We start from the raw sequence: 18977 nt of genomic DNA, 5'->3' as shown, positions 1-18977 counted from the left end.
GGTTCCCGCCGCAACTCGAGAAAAATCATGAGACTTCCCCCTCGCAGCGAGATGAGGCCCGATTCCCCTGCACTGTGTCCAGAGCAATTCAGTGTTGCACATCACACATGAAAGGAGCCTTGATTTCCTTGATGGCACTCCAGAGAAACCCCAAGATCAATGTTTCAAGGCTAGAGGGATCCTGAGGTAACTGTAGCCACACGAAAGAGCACCGTGGCCCAAAAACAACTCGAGATGAGAGTATAGTCCCTGGCTTCGACTCCAGATGAATACCACCTTAACTCAAGCACCTCAAGAGGAGGCTTCTCTCAGCTCTAGGTATGTGAGAGGGACCCTGAGTTTGCGGCCTCAAGTGGAATGGACACCGCGATGCCCTGACTCGAAATAAGGCCGGATATCCCTGCAGTGACTTGAAGGCAGGCGCGTCTTGCCTCTCCCAAGAGGAAAGGATGTCTGAATCCCCTGTGTAGACCTCAGAGAAAGATCTAGTTCCCCACCTCATCGCGACCGGAGGCCTCACATCCTTTGAAAACTCCAGAGGTACGCGGAGATCAGTGCCTCCAAAGGAGACGATGCCTGACTCCTCGTGAAACTTGATAGGAGTCCCAGGATTCCTGTGGCACGTGGAAAGGGACCCTTGGTCTCCCGCCTCGGCTAGAGAGGCGTCCCAATTTCCCTGCCAAGCCTCGAGGAGAATCCCGAGTTGTCCCTCGCAAATAGGCAGGAGTCCTGACGTTGCTGAACAAACACGTGGGTGGAAGGGCCATTCCCGTCATAACTGGAGAATATACCCCAGGGTCCCGCCGCAACTCGAGAAAAACCATGAGACTTCCCCCTCGCCGCGAGATGAGGCCCGATTCTCCTGCACTGCATGCAGAGCAATTCCGTATTGCACATCAAACATGAAAGGAGCCTTGATTTCCTTGATGGCACTGCAGAGAAACCCCAAGAACACTGTTTCAAGGCTAGAGGGATCCTGAGGTTACTGTAGCAACACGAAAGAGGTCTGTGGACCAAAAATCAACTCGAGATGAGAGGTTTGTCCCTGGCTTCAACTCCAGAGGAATACCACCTTACCACAAGCACCTTAAGAGGAGGCTTCTCTCAGCTCTAGGTATGTAAGAGGGACCCTGATTTTGCGGACTCAAGTGGAATGGACACTGCGATGCCCTGACGCTAAATAAAGCCGGATATCCCTGCAGTGACTTGAATGCAGGCTCGTCTTGCATCTCACAAGATGAAAGGCTGTCTGAATCCCCTGTGGAGACCACAGAGAAAGACCTAGTTCCCCACCTCATGGCGACCGGAGGCCTCACATCCTTTGAAAACTCCAGATGTACGCGGAGATCAGTGCCTCCAAAGGAGACGATGCCTGACTCCTCGTGAAACTTGATAGGAGTCCCAGGATTCCTGTGGCACGTGGAAAGGGACCCTTGGTCTCCCGCCTCAGCTGGAGAGGCGTCCCAATTGCCCTGCCAAGCCTCGAGGAGAATCCCGAGTTGTCCCTCGCAACTAGGCAGGAGTCCTGACGTCGCTGAACAAACATGTGGGTGGAAGGGCCATCCCAGTCGTAACTCGAGAATATACCCCAGGTTCCCGCCGCAACTCGAGAAAAACCATGAGACTTCCCCCTAGCCGCTAGATGAGGTCCGATTCCCCTGCACTGCGTGCAGAGCAATTCCGAGTTGCACATCACACATGAAAGGAGCCTTGATTTCCTTGGTGGCACTCCAGAGAAACCCCAAGAACACTGTTTCAAGGCTAGAGGGATCCTGAGGTCACTCTAGCAACACGAAAGAGCTCCGTGGACCACAAATGAACTCGAGATGAGAGGTTAGTCCCTGGCTTCGACTCCAGAGGAATACCACCTTACCACAAGCACATCAAGAGGAGGCTTCTCTCAGCTCTAGGTATGTGAGAGGGACCCTGAGTTTGCGGCCTCAAGTGGAATGGACACCACGATGCCCTGACTCGAAATAAGGCCGGATATCCCTGCAGTGACTTGAATGCAGGCTCGTCTTGCATCTCCCAAGATGAAAGGATTTCTGAATCACATGTGTAGACCACAGAGAAAGACCTAGTTCCCCACCTCATCACGACCGGAGGCCTCACATCCTTTGAAAACTCCAGAGGTACGCGGAGATCATTACCTCCAAAGGAGACGATGCCTGACTCCTCGTGAAACTTGATAGGAGTCCCAGGATTCCTGTGGCACGTGGATAGGGACCCTTGGTCTCCCGCCTCAGCTGGAGAGGCGTCCCAATTGCCCTGCCAAGCCTCGAGGAGAATCCCGAGTTGTCCCTCGCAACTAGGCAGGAGTCCTGATGTCGCTGAACAAACACGTGGGTGGCAGGGCCATCCCCGTCTTAACTCGAGAATATACCCCAGGTTCCCGCCGCAACTCGAGAAAAACCATGAGACTTCCTCCTCGCCGCGAGATGAGGCCTGATTCCCCTGCACTGCGTGCAGAGCAATTCCGTGTTGCACATCACACATGAAAGGAGCCTTGATTTCCTTGATGGCACTCCAGAGAAACCCCAAGAACACTGTTTCAAGGCTAGAGGGAACCTGAGGTCACTGTAGCAACACGAAAGAGCTCCGTGGACCAAAAGTCAACTCGAGATGACAGGTTAGTCCCTGGCTTCGACTCCAGAGGAATACCACCTTACCACAAGCACCTCAAGAGGAGGCTTCTCTCAGCTCTAGGTATGTGAGAGGGACCCTGAGTTTGCGGCCTCAAGTGGAATGGACACCGCGATGCCCTGACTCGAAATAAGGCCGGATATCTCTGCAGTGACTTGAATGCAGGCTCGCCTTGCATCTCCCAGGAAGAAAGGATGTCTGAATCCCCTGTGGAGGCCACAGAGAAAGACCTAGTTCCCCACCTCATGGCGACCGGAGGCCTCACATCATTTGAAATCTCCAGAGGTACGCGGAGATCAGTGCCTCCAAAGGAGACGATGCCTGACTCCTCGTGAAACTTGATAGGAGTCTCAGGATTCCTGTGGCACATGGAAAGGGACCCTTGGACTCCCGCCTCAGCTGGAGAGGCGTCCCAATAGCCCTGCCAAGCCTCGAGGAGAATCCCGAGTTGTCCCTCGCAAATAGGCAGGAGTCCTGACGTCGCTGAACAAACACGTGGGTGGAAGGGCCATCCCCGTCGTAACTCGAGAATATACCCCAGGTTCCCGCCGCAACTCGAGAAAAACCATGAGACTTCCCACTCGCTGCGAGATGAGGCCCGATTCCCCTGCACTGCGTGCAGAGCAATTCCGTGTTGCACATCACACATGAAAGGAGCCTTGATTTTCTTGATGGCACTCCACAGAAACCCCAAGAACACTGTTTCAAGGCTAGAGGGATCCTGAGGTCACTGTAGCCACACGAAAGAGCTCCGTGGACCAAAAATTAACTCGAGATGAGAGGTTAGTCCCTGGCTTCGACTCCAGAGGAATACCACCTTACCACAAGCACCTCAAGAGGAGGCTTCTCTCAGCTCTAGGTATGTGAGAGGGACGCTGAGTTTGCGGCCTCAAGTGGAATGGAGACCGCGATGCCCTGACTCGAAATAAGGCCGGATATCCCTGCAATGACTTGAATGCAGGCTCGTCTTGCATCTCCCAAGACGAAAGGATGTCTGAATCCCCTGTGGAGACCACAGAGAAAGACCTAGTTCCCCACCTCATCGCGACCGGAGGCCTCACATCCTTTGAAAACTCCAGAGGTACGCGGAGATCAGTGCCTCCAAAGGGGACGATGCCTGACTCCTCGTGAAACTTGATAGGAGTCCCAGGATTCCTGTGGCACGTGGAAAGGGACCCTTGGTCTCCCGCCTCAGCTGGAGAGGGGTCCCAATTGCCCTGCCAAGCCTCGGGGAGTATCCCGAGTTGTCCCTCGCAACTAGGCAGGAGTCCTGCAGTCGCTGAACTGAAACGTGTGTGGAAGGGCCATTCCCGTCGTAACTCGAGAATATACCGCAGGTTCCCGCCGCACTCGAGAGAAACCATGAGACTTCCCCCTCGCCGCGAGATGAGGCCCGATTTCCCTACACTGCGTGCAGAGCAATTCTGTGTTGCACATCACACATGAAAGGAGCCTTGATTTCCTTGATGGCACTCCAGAGAAACCCCAAGAACACTGTTTCAAGGTTGAGGGATCCTGAGGTCACTGTAGCAACACGAAAGAGCTGCGTGGACCAAAAATCAACTCGAGATGAGAGGTTAGTCCCTGGCTTCGACTCCAGAGGAATACCACCTTACCACAAGCACCTCAAGAGGAGGCTTCTCTCAGCTCTATGTATGTGAGAGGGACCCTGAGTTTGCGGCCTCAAGTGGAATGGAGACCGCGATGCCCTGACTCGAAATAAGGCCGGATATCCCTGCAGTGACTTGAATGCAGGCTCGTCTTGCATCTCCCAAGAGGAAAGGATGTCTGAATCCCCTGTGGAGACCACAGAGAAAGACCTAGTTCCCCACCTCATGGCGACCGGAGGCCTCACATCCTTTGAAAACTCCAGAGGTACGCGGAGATCAGTGCCTCCAAAGGAGACGATGCCTGACTCCTCGTGAAACTTGATAGGAGTCCCAGGATTCCTGTGGCACGTGGAAAGGGACCCTTGGTCTCCCGCCTCAGCTGAAGAGGGGTCCCAATTGTCCTGCCAAGCCTCGAGGAGAATCCCGAGGTGTCCCTCGCAACTAGGCAGGAGTCCTGCCGTCGCTGAACAAACACGTGTGTGGAAGGGCCATCCCCGTTGTAACTCGAGAATATACCCCAGGTTCCCGCCGCAACTCGAGAAAAACCATGAGACTTCCCCCTCGCCGCGAGATGAGGCCCGATTCCCCTGCACTGTGTGCAGAGCAATTCCGTGTTGCACATCACACATGAAAGGAGCCTTGATTTCCTTGATGGCACTCCAGAGAAACCCCAAGAAAACTGTTTCAAGGCTAGAGGGATCCTGAGGTCCCTGTAGCAACACGAAAGAGCTCCGTGGACCAAAAATCAACTCGAGATGAAAGGTTAGTACCTGGCTTCGACTCCAGGGGAATACCACCTTACCACAAGCACCTCAAGAGGAGGCTTCTCTCAGCTCTAGGTATGTGAGACGGACCCTGATTTTGCGGCCTCAAGTGGAATGGACACTGCAATGCCCTGACGCAAAATAAGGCCGGATATCCCTGCAGTGACTTGAATGCAGGCTCGTCTTGCATCTGCCAAGATAAACGGATGTCTGAATCCCCTGTGGAGACCGCAGAGAAAGACCTAGTTACCCACCTCATCGCGACCAGAGGCCTCACATCCTTTGAAAACTCCAGAGGTACGCGGAGATCAGTGCCTCCAAAGGAGACGATGCCTGACTCCTCGTGAAACTTGATAGGAGTCCCAGGATTCCTGTGGCACGTGGAAAGGGACCCTTGGTCTCCCGCCTCAGCTGGAGAGGCGTCCCAATTGCCCTGCCAAGCCTCGAGGAGAATCCCGAGTTGTCCCTCGCAACTAGGCAGGAGTCCTGACGTCGCTGAACAAACACGTGCGGGGACGGGCCATCCCCGTCGTAACTCGAGGCTATATGCCCGGTTCCCGCCGAAACTCGAGAAAAACCATGAGACTTCCCCCTCGCCGCGAGATGAGGCCCGATACCCTGCACTGCGTGCAGAGCAATTCCGTGTTGCACATCACACATGAAAGGAGCCTTGATTTCCTTGATGGCACTCCAGAGAAACCCCAAGAACACTGTTTCAAGGATAGAGGGGTCCTGAGGTCACTGTAGCAACACGAAAGAGCTCCGTGGACGAAAAATCAACTCGAGATGAGAGGTTAGTCCCTGGCTTCGACTCCAGAGGAATACCACCTTACCACAAGCACCTCAAGAGGAGGCTTCTCTCAGCTCTAGGTATGTGAGAGGGACCCTGAGTTTGCGGCCTCAAGTGGAATGGACACCGCGATTCCCTGACGCGAAATAAGGCCGGATATCCCTGCAGTGACTTGAATGCAGGCTCGTCTTGCATCTGCCAAGACGAAAGGATGTCTGAATCCCCTGTGGAGACCACAGAGAATGACCTAGTTCCCCACCTCATCGCGACCGGAGGCCTCACATCCTTTGAAAACTCCAGAGGTACGCGGAGATCAGTGCCTCCAAAGGAGACGATGCCTGACTCCTCGTGAAACTTGATAGGAGTCCCAGGATTCCTGTGGCACGTGGAAAGGGACACTTGGTCTCCCGCCTCACCTGGAGAGGCGTCCCAATTTCCCTGCCAAGCCTCGAGGAGAATCCCGAGTTGTCCCTCGCAAATATGCAGGAGTCCTGCCGTCGCTGAACAAACACGTGGGTGGAAGGGCCATTCCCGTCATAACTGGAGAATATACCCCAGGGTCCCGCCGCAACTCGAGAAAAACCATGAGACTTCCCCCTCGCCGCGAGATGAGGCCCGATTCCCCTGCACTGCGTGCAGAGCAATTCCGTATTGCACATCAAACATGAAAGGAGCCTTGATTTCCTTGATGGCACTCCAGAGAAACCCCAAGAACACTGTTTCAAGGCTAGAGGGATCCTGAGGTTACTGTAGCAACACGAAAGAGGTCCGTGGACCAAAAATCAACTCGAGATGAGAGGTTTGTCCCTGGCTTCGACTCCAGAGGTATACCACCTTACCACAAGCACCTCAAGAGGAGGCTTCTCTCAGCTCTAGGTATGTGAGAGGGACCCTGATTTTGCGGACTCAAGTGGAATGGACACTGCGATATCCTGACGCTAAATAAGGCCGGATATCCCTGCAGTGACTTGAATGCAGGCTCGTCTTGCATCTCCCAAGATGAAAGGCTGTCTGAATCCCCTGTGGAGACCACAGAGAAAGACCTAGTTCCCCACCTCATGGCGACCGGAGGCCTCACATCCTTTGAAAACTCCAGAGGTACGCGGAGATCAGTGCCTCCAAAGGAGACGATGCCTGACTCCTCGTGAAACTTGATAGGAGTCCCAGGATTCCTGTGGCACGTGGAAAGGGACCCTTGGTCTCCCGCCTCAGCTGGAGAGGCGTCCCAATTGCCCTGCCAAGCCTCGAGGAGAATCCCGAGTTGTCCCTCGCAACTAGGCAGGAGTCCTGACGTCGCTGAACAAACATGTGGGTGGAAGGGCCATCCCAGTCGTAACTCGAGAATATACCCCAGGTTCCCGCCGCAACTCGAGAAAAACCATGAGACTTCCCCCTAGCCGCTAGATGAGGCCCGATTCCCCTGCACTGCGTGCAGAGCAATTCCGAGTTGCACATCACACATGAAAGGAGCCTTGATTTCCTTGGTGGCACTCCAGAGAAACCCCAAGAACACTGTTTCAAGGCTAGAGGGATCCTGAGGTCACTCTAGCAACACGAAAGAGCTCCGTGGACCACAAATGAACTCGAGATGAGAGGTTAGTCCCTGGCTTCAACTCCAGAGGAATACCACCTTACCACAAGCACCTCAAGAGGAGGCTTCTCTCAGCTCTAGGTATGTGAGAGGGACCCTGAGTTTGCGGCCTCAAGTGGAATGGACACCACGATGCCCTGACTCGAAATAAGGCCGGATATCCCTGCAGTGACTTGAATGCAGGCTCGTCTTGCATCTCCCAAGATGCAAGGATGTCTGAATCACATGTGTAGACCACAGAGAAAGACCTAGTTCCCCACCTCATCCCCACCGGAGGCCTCATATCCTTTGACAACTCCAGAGGTACGCGGAGATCATTACCTCCAAAGGAGACGATGCCTGACTCCTCGTGAAACTTGATAGGAGTCCCAGGATTCCTGTGGCACATGGAAAGGGACCCTTGGTCTCCCGCCTCAGCTGGAGAGGCATCCCAATTGACCTGCCAAGCCTCGAGGAGAATCCCGAGTTGTCCCTCGCAACTAGGCAGGAGTCCTGACGTCGCTGAACAAACACGTGCGTGGAAGGGCCATCCCCATCGTAATTCGAGAATATACCCCAGGTTCCCGCCGCAACTAGAGAAAAACCATGAGACTTCCCTCTAGCCGCTAGATGAGGCCCGATTCCCCTGCACTGCGTGCAGAGCAATTCCGTGTTGCACATCACACATGAAAGGAGCCTTGATTTCCTTGATGGCACTACAGAGAAACCCAAAGAACACTGTTTCAAGGCTAGTGGGATCCCGAGGTCACTGTAGCAACACGAAAGAGCTCCGTGGACTAAGAATCAACTCGAGATGAGAGGTTAGTCCCTGGATTGGACTCCAGAGGAATACCACCTTACCACAAGCACCTCAAGAGGAGGCTTCTCTCAGCTCTAGCTATGTGCTGAGTATGCGGCCTCAAGTGGAATGGACACCGCGATGCCCTGACTCGAAATAAGGCCGGATATCCCTGCAGTGACTTGAATGCAGGCTCGTCTTGCATCTCCCAAGACGAAAGGATGTCCGAATCCCCTCTGGAGACCACAGGAAAAGACCTAGTTCCCAACCTCATCGCGACCGGAGGCCTCACATCCTTTGAAAACTCCAGAGGTACGCGGAGATCAGTGCCTCCAAAGGAGACGATGCCTGACTCCTCGTGAAACTTGATAGGAGTCCCAGGATTCCTGTGGCACGTGGATAGGGACACTTGGTCTCCCGCCTCAGCTGGAGAGGCGTCCCAATTGCCCTGCCAAGCCTCGAGGAGAATCCCGAGTTGTCCCTCGCAACTAGGCAGGAGTCCTGATGTCGCTGAACAAACACGTGGGTGGAAGGGCCATCCCTGTCGTAACTCGAGAATATACCCCAGGTTCCCGCCGCAACTCGAGAAAAACCATGAGACTTCCTCCTCGCCGCGAGATGAGGCCTGATTCCCCTGCACTGCGTGCAGAGCAATTCCGTGTTGCACATCACACATGAAAGGAGCCTTGATTTCCTTGATGGCACTCCAGAGAAACCCCAAGAACACTGTTTCAAGGCTAGAGGGATCCTGAGGTCACTGTAGCAACACGAAAGAGCTCCGTGGACCAAAAGTCAACTCGAGATGAGAGGTTAGTCTCTGGCTTCGATTCCAGAGGAATACCACCTTACCACAAGCACCTCAAAAGGAGGCTTCTCTCAGCTCTAGGTATGTGAGAGGGACTCTGAGTTTGCGGCCTCAAGTGGAATGGACACCGCGATGCCCTGACTCGAAATAAGGCCGGATATCCCTGCAGTGACTTGAATGCAGGCGCGTCTTGCCTCTCCCAAGAGGAAAGGATGTCTGAATCCCCTGTGTAGACCTCAGAGAAAGATCTAGTTCCCCACCTCATCGCGACCGGAGGCCTCACATCCTTTGAAAACTCCAGAGGTACGCGGAGATCAGTGCCTCCAAAGGAGACGATGCCTGACTCCTCGTGAAACTTGATAGGAGTCCCAGGATTCCTGTGACACGTGGAAAGGGACCCTTGGTCTCCTGCCTCAGCTGGAGAGGCGTCCCAATTGCCCTGCCAAGCCTCGAGGAGAATCCCGAGTTGTCCCTCGCAACTAGGCAGGAGTCCTGACGTCGCTGAACAAACACGTGGGTGGAAGGGCCATTCCCGTCATAACTGGAGAATATACCCCAGGGTCCCGCCGCAACTCGAGAAAAACCATGAGACTTCCCCCTCGCCGCGAGATGAGGCCCGATTCTCCTGCACTGCATGCAGAGCAATTCCGTATTGCACATCAAACATGAAAGGAGCCTTGATTTCCTTGATGGCACTCCAGAGAAACCCCAAGAACACTGTTTCAAGGCTAGAGGGATCCTGAGGTTACTGTAGCAACACGAAAGAGGTCCGTGGACCAAAAATCAACTCGAGATGAGAGGTTTGTCCCTGGCTTCGACTCCAGAGGAATACCACCTTACCACAAGCACCTCAAGAGGAGGCTTCTCTCAGCTCTAGGTATGTGAGAGGGACCCTGATTTTGCGGCCTCAAGTGGAATGGACACTGCGATTCCCTGACGCTAAATAAGGCCGGATATCCCTGCAGTGACTTGAATGCAGGCTCGTCTTGCATCTCCCAATATGAAAGGATGTCTGAATCCCCTGTGGAGACCTCAGAGAAAAACCTAGTTCCCCACCTCATGGCGACCGGAGGCCTCACATCCTTTGAAAACTCCAGAGGTACGCGGAGATCAGTGCCTCCAAAGGAGACGATGCCTGACTCCTCGTGAAACTTGATATGAGTCCCAGGATTCCTGTGGCACATGGAAAGGGACCCTTGGTCGCCCGCCTCAGCTGGAGAGGCGTCCCAATTGCCCTGCCAAGCCTCGAGGAGAATCCCGAGTTGTCCCTCGCAACTAGGCAGGAGTCCTGACGTCGCTGAACAAACACGTGGGTGGAAGGGCCATCCCCATCGTCATTCGAGAATATACCCCAGGTTCCCGCCGCAACTCGAGAAAAACCATGAGACTTCCTCCTGGCCCCGAGATGAGGCCCGATTCCCCTGCACTGCGTGCACAGCAATTCCGTGTTGCACATCACACATGAAAGGAGCCTTGATTTCCTTGATGGCACTCCAGAGAAACCCAAAGAACACTGTTTCAAGGCTAGAGGGATCCCGAGGTCACTATAGCAACACAAAAGAGCTCCGTGGACCACAAATCAACTCGAGATGAGAGGTTAGTCCCTGGATTCGACTCCTTAGGAATACCACTTTACCACAAGCACCTCAAGAGGAGGCCTCTCTCAGCTCTATGTATATGAGAGGGACCCTGATTTTGCGGCCTCAAGTGGAATGGACACTGCGAAGCCCTGACGCGAAATAAGGCCGGATATCCCTGCAGTGACTTGAATGCAGGCTCGTCTTGCATCTCTCAAAATAAACGAATGTCTGAATCCTCTGTGGAGACCACAGAGAAAGACCTAGTACCCCACCTCATCGCGACCGGAGGCCTCACATCCTTTGAAAACTCCAGAGGTACGCGGAGATCAGTGCCTCCAAAGGAGACGATGCCTGACTCCTCGTGAAAATTGATAGGAGTCCCAGGATTCCTGTGGCACGTGGATAGGGACCCTTGGTCTCCCGCCTCAGCTGGAGAGGCGTCTCAATTGCCCTGCCAAGCCTCGAGGAGAATCCCGAGTTGTCCCTCGCAACTAGGCAGGAGTCCTGATGTCGCTGAACAAACACGTGGGTGGAAGGGCCATCCCTGTCGTAACTCGAGAATATACCCCAGGTTCCCGCCGCAACTCGAGAAAAACCATGAGACTTCCTCCTCGCCGCGAGATGAGGCCTGATTCCTCTGCACTGCGTGCAGAGCAATTCCGTGTTGCACATCACACATGAAAGGAGCCTTGATTTCCTTGATGGCACTCCAGAGAAACCCCAAGAACACTGTTTCAAGGCTAGAGGGATCCTGAGGTCACTGTAGCAACACGAAAGAGCTCCGTGGACCAAAACTCAACTCGAGATGAGAGGTTAGTCCCTGGCTTCGACTCCAGAGTAATACCACCTTACCACAAGCACCTCAAAAGGAGGCTTCTCTCAGCTCTAGGTATGTGAGAGGGACCCTGAGTTTGCGGCCTCAAGTGGAATGGACACCGCGATGCCCTGACTCGAAATAAGGCCGGATATCCCTGCAGTGACTTGAATGCAGGCTCGTCTTGCATCTCCCAAGAAGAAAGGATGTCTGAATCCCCTGTGGAGACCACAGAGAAAGACCTAGTTCCCCACCTCATCACGACCGGAGGCCTCACATCCTTTGAAAACTCCAGAGGTACGCGGAGATCAGTGCCTCCAAAGGAGACGATGCCTGACTTCTCGTGAAACTTGATAGGAGTCCCAGGATTTCTGTGGCACGTGGAAAGGGACCCTTGGTCTCCCGCCTCAGCTGGAGAGGCGTCCCAATTGCCCTGCCAAGCCTCGAGGAGAATCCCGAGTTGTCCCTCGCAACTAGGCAGGAGTCCTGACGTCGCTGAACAAACACGTGGTTGGAAGGGCCATCCCCGTCGTAACTCGAGAATATACCCCAGGTTCCCGCCGCAACTCGAGAAAAACCATGAGACTTCCCCCTCGCCGCGAGATGAGGCCCGATTCCCCTGCACTGCGTGCAGAGCAATTCCGTGTTGCACATCACACATGAAAGGAGCCTTGATTTCCTTGATGGCACTCCAGAGAAACCCCAAGAACGCTGTTTCAAGGCTAGAGGGATCCTGAGGTCACTGTAGCCACACGAAAGAGCTCCGTGGACCAAAAATTAACTCGAGATGAGAGGTTAGTCCCTGGCTTCGACTCCAGAGGAATAGCACCTTACCACAAGCACCTCAAGAGGAGGCTTCTCTCAGCTCTAGGTATGTGAGAGGGACCCTGAGTTTGCGGCCTCAAGTGGAATGGACATCGCGATGCCCTGACTCGAAATAAGGCCAGATATCCCTGCAGTGACTTGAATGCAGGCTCGTCTTGCATCTCCCAAGATGAAAGGATGTCTGAATCCCCTGTGGAGACCACAGAGAAAGACCTAGTTCCCCACCTCATCGCGACCGGAGGTCTCACATCCTTTGAAAACTTCAGAGGTACGCGGAGGTCAGTGCCTCCAAAGGAGACGATGCCTGACTCCTCGTGAAACTTGATAGGAGTCCCAGGATGCCTGTGCACGTGGAAAGGGACACTTGGTCTCCCGCCTCAGCTGGAGAGGCGTCCCAATTGCCCTGCCAAGCCTCGAGGAGAATCCCGAGTTGTCCGTCGGAACTAGGCAGGAGTAATGCCGTCGTTGAAAAAACACGTGGGTGGAAGGGCCATCCCCGTCGTAACTCGAGAATATACCCCAGGTTCCCGCCGCAACTCGAGAAAAACCATGAGACTTCCCCCTCGCCGCGAGATGAGGCCCGATTCCCCTGCACTGCGTGCAGAGCAATTCCGTGTTGCACATCACACATGAAAGGAGCCTTGATTTCCTTGATGGCACTCCAGAGAAACCCCAAGAACACTGTTTCAAGGCTAGAGGGATCATGAGGTCACTCTAGCAACACGAAAGAGCTCCGTGGACCACAAATCAACTCGAGATGAGAGGTTAGTCCCTGGCTTCGACTCCAGAGGAATACCACCTTACCACAAGCACCTCAAGAGGAGGCTTCTCTCAGCTCTAGGTATGTGAGAAGGACCTTGAGTTTGCGGCCTCAAGTGGAATGGACACCGCGATGCCCTGACTCGAAATAAGGCCGGATATCCCTGCAGTGACTTGAATGCAGGCTCGTCTTGCATCTCCCAAGACGAAAGGATGTCCGAATCCCCTGTGGAGACCACAGAAAAAGACCTAGTTCCCAACCTCATCGCGACCGGAGGCCTCACATCCTTTGAAAACTCCAGAGGTACGCGGAGATCAGTGCCTCCAAAGGAGACGATGCCTGACTCCTCGTGAAACTTGATAGGAGTCCCAGGATTGCTGTGGCACGTGTAAAGGGACACTTGGTCTCCCGCCTCAGCTGGAGAGGCATCCCAATTGCCCTGCCAAGCCTCGAGGAGAATCCCGAATTGTCCCTCGCAACTAGGCAGGAGTCCTGCCATCGCTGAACAAACACGTGGGTGGAAGGGCCATCCCCGGCGTAACTCGAGAATATACCCCAGGTTCCCGCCGCAACTCGAGAAAAACCATGAGACTTCCCCCTCGCAGCGAGATGAGGCCCGATTCCCCTGCACTGTGTCCAGAGCAATTCAGTGTTGCACATCACACATGAAAGGAGCCTTGATTTCCTTGATGGCACTCCAGAGAAACCCCAAGAACAATGTTTCAAGGCTAGAGGGATCCTGAGGTAACTGTAGCCACACGAAAGAGCACCGTGGCCCAAAAACAACTCGAGATGAGAGGATAGTCCCTGGCTTCGACTCCAGAGGAATACCACCTTAACACAAGCACCTCAAGAGGAGGCTTCTCTCAGCTCTAGGTATGTGAGAGGGACCCTGAGGTTGCGGCCTCAAGTGGAATGGACACCGCGATGCCCTGACTCGAAATAAGGCCGGATATCCCTGCAGTGACTTGAATGCAGGCTCGTCTTGCATCTCCCAAGACAAAAGGATGTCTGAATCCCCTGTGGAGACCACAGAGAAAGACCTAGTTCCCCACCTCATCACGACCGGAGGCCTCACATCCTTTGAAAAATCCAGAGGTACGCGGAGATCAGTGCCTCCAAAGGAGACGATGCCTGACTCCTCGTGAAACTTGATAGGAGTCCCAGGATTCCTGTGGCACGTGGAAAGGGACCCTTGGTCTCCCGCCTCAGCTGGAGAGGCGTCCCAATTGCCCTGCCAAGCCTCGAGGAGAATCCCGAGTTGTCCCTCGCAACTAGGCAGGAGTCCTGACGTCGCTGAACAAACACGTGGTTGGAAGGGCCATCCCCGTCGTAACTCGAGAATATACCCCAGGTTCCCGCCGCAACTCGAGAAAAACCATGAGACTTCCCCCTCGCCGCGAGATGAGGCCCGATTCCACTGCACTGCGTGCAGAGCAATTCCGTGTTGCACATCACACATGAAAGGAGCCTTGATTTCCTTGATGGCACTCCAGAGAAACCCCAAGTACGCTGTTTCAAGGCTAGAGGGATCCTGAGGTCACTGTAGCCACACGAAAGAGCTCCGTGGACCAAAAATTAACTCGAGATGAGAGGTTAGTCCCTGGCTTCGACTCCAGAGGAATAGCACCTTACCACAAGCACCTCAAGAGGAGGCTTCTCTCAGCTCTAAGTATGTGAGAGGGACCCTGATTTTGCGGACTCAAGTGGAATGGACACTGCGATGCCCTGACGCTAAATAAGGCCGGATATCCCTGCAGTGACTTGAATGCAGGCTCGTCTTGCATCTCCCAAGATGAAAGGATGTCTGAATCCCCTGTGGAGACCACAGAGAAAGACCTAGTTCCCCACCTCATGGCGACCGGAGGCCTCACATCCTTTGAAAACTCCAGAGGTACGCGGAGATCAGTGCCTCCAAAGGAGACGATGCCTGACTCCTCGTGAAACTTGATAGGAGTCCCAGGATTCCTGTGGCACGTGGAAAGGGACCCTTGGTCGCCCGCCTCAGCTGGAGAGGCGTCCCAATTGCCCTGCCAAGCCTCGAGGAGAATCCCGAGTTGTCCCTCGCAACTAGGCAGGAGTCCTGACGTCGCTGAACAAACATGTGGGTGGAAGGGCCATCCCAGTCGTAACTCGAGAATATACCCCAGGTTCCCGCCGCAACTCGAGAAAAACCATGAGACTTCCCCCTAGCCGCTAGATGAGGCCCGATTCCCCTGCACTGCGTGCAGAGCAATTCCGAGTTGCACATCACACAAGAAAGGAGCCTTGATTTCCTTGATGGCACTCCAGAGAAACCCCAAGAACACTGTTTCAAGGCTAGAGGAATCCTGAGGTCACTCTAGCAACACGAAAGAGCTCCGTGGACCACAAATGAACTCGAGATGAGAGGTTAGTCCCTGGCTTCGACTCCAGAGGAATACCACCTTACCACAAGCACATCAAGAGGAGGCTTCTCTCAGCTCTAGGTATGTGAGAGGGACCCTGAGTTTGCGGCCTCAAGTGGAATGGACACCACGATGCCCTGACTCGAAATAAGGCCGGATATCCCTGCAGTGACTTGAATGCAGGCTCGTCTTGCATCTCCCAAGATGAAACGATGTCTGAATCACATGTGTAGACCACAGAGAAAGACCTAGTTCCCCACCTCATCCCGACCGGAGGCCTCACATCCTTTGAAAACTCCAGAGGTACGCGGAGATCATTACCTCCAAAGGAGACGATGCCTGACTCCTCGTGAAACTTGATAGGAGTCCCAGGATTCCTGTGGCACGTGGATAGGGACCCTTGGTCTCCCGCCTCAGCTGGAGAGGCGTCCCAATTGCCCTGCCAAGCCTCGAGGAGAATCCCGAGTTGTCCCTCGCAACTAGGCAGGAGTCCTGATGTCGCTGAACAAACACGTGGGTGGAAGGGCCATCCCCGTCCTAACTCGAGAATATACCCCAGGTTCCCGCCGCAACTCGAGAAAAACCATGAGACTTCCCCCTCGCCGCGAGATGAGGCCTGATTCCCCTGCACTGCGTGCAGAGCAATTCCGTGTTGCACATCACACATGAAAGGAGCCTTGATTTCCTTGATGGCACTCCAGAGAAACCCCAAGAACACTGTTTCAAGGCTAGAGGGAACCTGAGGTCACTGTAGCAACACGAAAGAGCTCCGTGGACCAAAAGTCAACTCGAGATGAGAGGTTAGTCCCTGGCTTCGACGCCAGAGGAATACCACCTTACCACAAGCACCTCAAGAGGAGGCTTCTCTCAGCTCTAGGTATGTGAGAGGGACCCTGAGTTTGCGGCCTCAAGTGGAATGGACACCGCGATGCCCTGACTCGAAATAAGGCCGGATATCCCTGCAGTGACTTGAATGCAGGCTCGTCTTGCATCTCCCAAGAAGAAAGGATGTCTGAATCCCCTGTGGAGGCCACAGAGAAAGACCTAGTTCCCCACCTCATGGCGACCGGAGGCCTCACATCATTTGAAATCTCCAGAGGTACGCGGAGATCAGTGCCAACAAAGGAGACGATGCCTGACTCCTCGTGAAACTTGATAGGAGTCTCAGGATTCCTGTGGCATATGGAAAGGGACCCTTGGTCTCCCGCCTCAGCTGGAGAGGCGTCCCAATTGCCCTGCCAAGCCTCGAGGAGAATCCCGAGTTGTCCCTCGCAAATAGGCAGGAGTCCTGACGTCGCTGAACAAACACGTGGGTGGAAGGGCCATCCCCGTCGTAACTCGAGAATATACCCCAGGTTCCCGCCGCAACTCGAAAAAAACCATGAGACTTCCCCCTCGCCGCGAGATGAGGCCCGATTCCCGTGCACTGCGTGCAGAGCAATTCCGTGTTGCACATCACACATGAAAGGAGCCTTGATTTTCTTGATGGCACTCCAGAGAAACCCCAAGAACACTGTTTCAAGGCTAGAGGGATCCTGAGGTCACTGTAGCCACACGAAAGAGCTCCGTGGACCAAAAATTAACTCGAGATGAGAGGTTAGTCCCTGGCTTCGACTCCAGAGGAATACCACCTTACCACAAGCACCTCAAGAGGAGGCTTCTCTCAGCTCTAGGTATGTGAGAGGGACGCTGAGTTTGCGGCCTCAAGTGGAATGGACACCGCGATGCCCTGACTCGAAATAAGGCCGGATATCCCTGCAGTGACTTGAATGCAGGCTCGTCTTGCATCTCCCAAGACGAAAGGATGTCTGAATCCCCTGTGGAGACCCCAGAGAAAGTCCTAGTTCCCCACCTCTTCGCGACCGGAGGCCTCACATCCTTTGAAAACTCCAGAGGTACGCGGAGATCAGTGCCTCCAAAGGAGACGATGCCTGACTCCTCGTGAAACTTGATAGGAGTCCCAGGATTCCTGTGGCACGTGGAAAGGGACCCTTGGTCTCCCACCTCAGCTGGAGAGGCGTCCCAATTGCCCTGCCAAGCCTCGAGGAAAATCCCGAGTTGTCCCTCGCAACTAGGCAGGAGTCCTGCAGTCGCTGAACTGAAACGTGTGTGGAAGGGCCATCCCCGTCGTAACTCGAGAATATACCGCAGGTTCCCGCCGCAACTCGAGAAAAACCATGAGACTTCCCCCTCGCCGCAAGATGAGGCCCGATTCCCCTGCACTGCGTGCAGAGCAATTCTGTGTTGCACATCACACATGAAAGGAGCCTTGATTTCCTTGATGGCACTCCAGAGAAACCCCAAGAACACTGTTTCAAGGCTGGAGGGATCCTGAGGTCCCTGTAGCAGCACGAAAGAGCTCCGTGGACCATGAATCAACTCGAGATGAGAGGTTAGTCCCTGGCTTCGTCTCCAGAGGAATACCACCTTACCACAAGCACCTCAAGAGGAGGCTTCTCTCAGCTCTAGGGATGTGAGAGGGACCCTGAGTTTGCGGCCTCAAGTGGAATTGACACCGCGATTCCCTGACGCGAAATAAGGCCAGATATCCATGCAGTGACTTGAATGCAGGCTCGTCTTGCATCTCCCAAGACGAAAGGATGTCTGAATCCCCTGTGGAGACCACAGAGAATGACCTAGTTCCCCACCTCATCGCGACCGGCGGCCTCACATCCTTTGAAAACTCCAGAGGTCCGCGAAGATCAGTGCCTCCAAAGGAGACGATGCCTGACTCCTCGTGAAACTTGATAGGAGTCCCAGGATTCCTGTGGCACGTGGAAAGGGACCCTTGGTCTCCCACCTCAGCTGGAGAGGCGTCCCAATTGTCCTGCCAAGCCTCGAGGAGAATCCCGAGTTGTACCTCGCAACTAGGCAAGAGTCCTGACGTCGCTGAACAAACATGTGGGTGGAAGGGCCATTCCAGTCGTAACTCGAGAATATACCCCAGGTTCCCGCCGCAACTCGAGAAAAACCATGAGACTTCCCCCTAGCCGCTAGATGAGGCCCGATTCCCCTGCACTGCGTGCAGAGCAATTCCGAGTTGCACATCACACATGAAAGGAGCCTTGATTTCCTTGATGGCACTCCAGAGAAACCCCAAGAACACTGTTTCAAGGCTAGAGGAATCCTGAGGTCACTCTAGCAACACGAAAGAGCTCCGTGGACCACAAATGAACTCGAGATGAGAGGTTAGTCCCTGGCTTCGACTCCAGAGGAATACCACCTTACCACAAGCACATCAAGAGGAGGCTTCTCTCAGCTCTAGGTATGTGAGAGGGACCCTAAGTTTGCGGCCTCAAGTGGAATGGACACCACGATGCCCTGACTCGAAATAAGGCCGGATATCCCTGCAGTGACTTGAATGCAGGCTCGTCTTGCATCTCCCAAGATGAAACGATGTCTGAATCACATGTGTAGACCACAGAGAAAGACCTAGTTCCCCACCTCATCCCGACCGGAGGCCTCACATCCTTTGAAAACTCCAGAGGTACGCGGAGATCATTACCTCCAAAGGAGACGATGCCTGACTCCTCGTGAAACTTGATAGGAGTCCCAGGATTCCTGTGGCACGTGGATAGGGACCCTTGGTCTCCCGCCTCAGCTGGAGAGGCGTCCCAATTGCCCTGCCAA

Source organism: Cervus elaphus, chromosome 24 (assembly GCF_910594005.1).
Source record: "Cervus elaphus chromosome 24, mCerEla1.1, whole genome shotgun sequence".
Taxonomy (NCBI): domain Eukaryota; kingdom Metazoa; phylum Chordata; class Mammalia; order Artiodactyla; family Cervidae; genus Cervus; species Cervus elaphus.
This window is presented reverse-complemented; position numbering follows the sequence as displayed.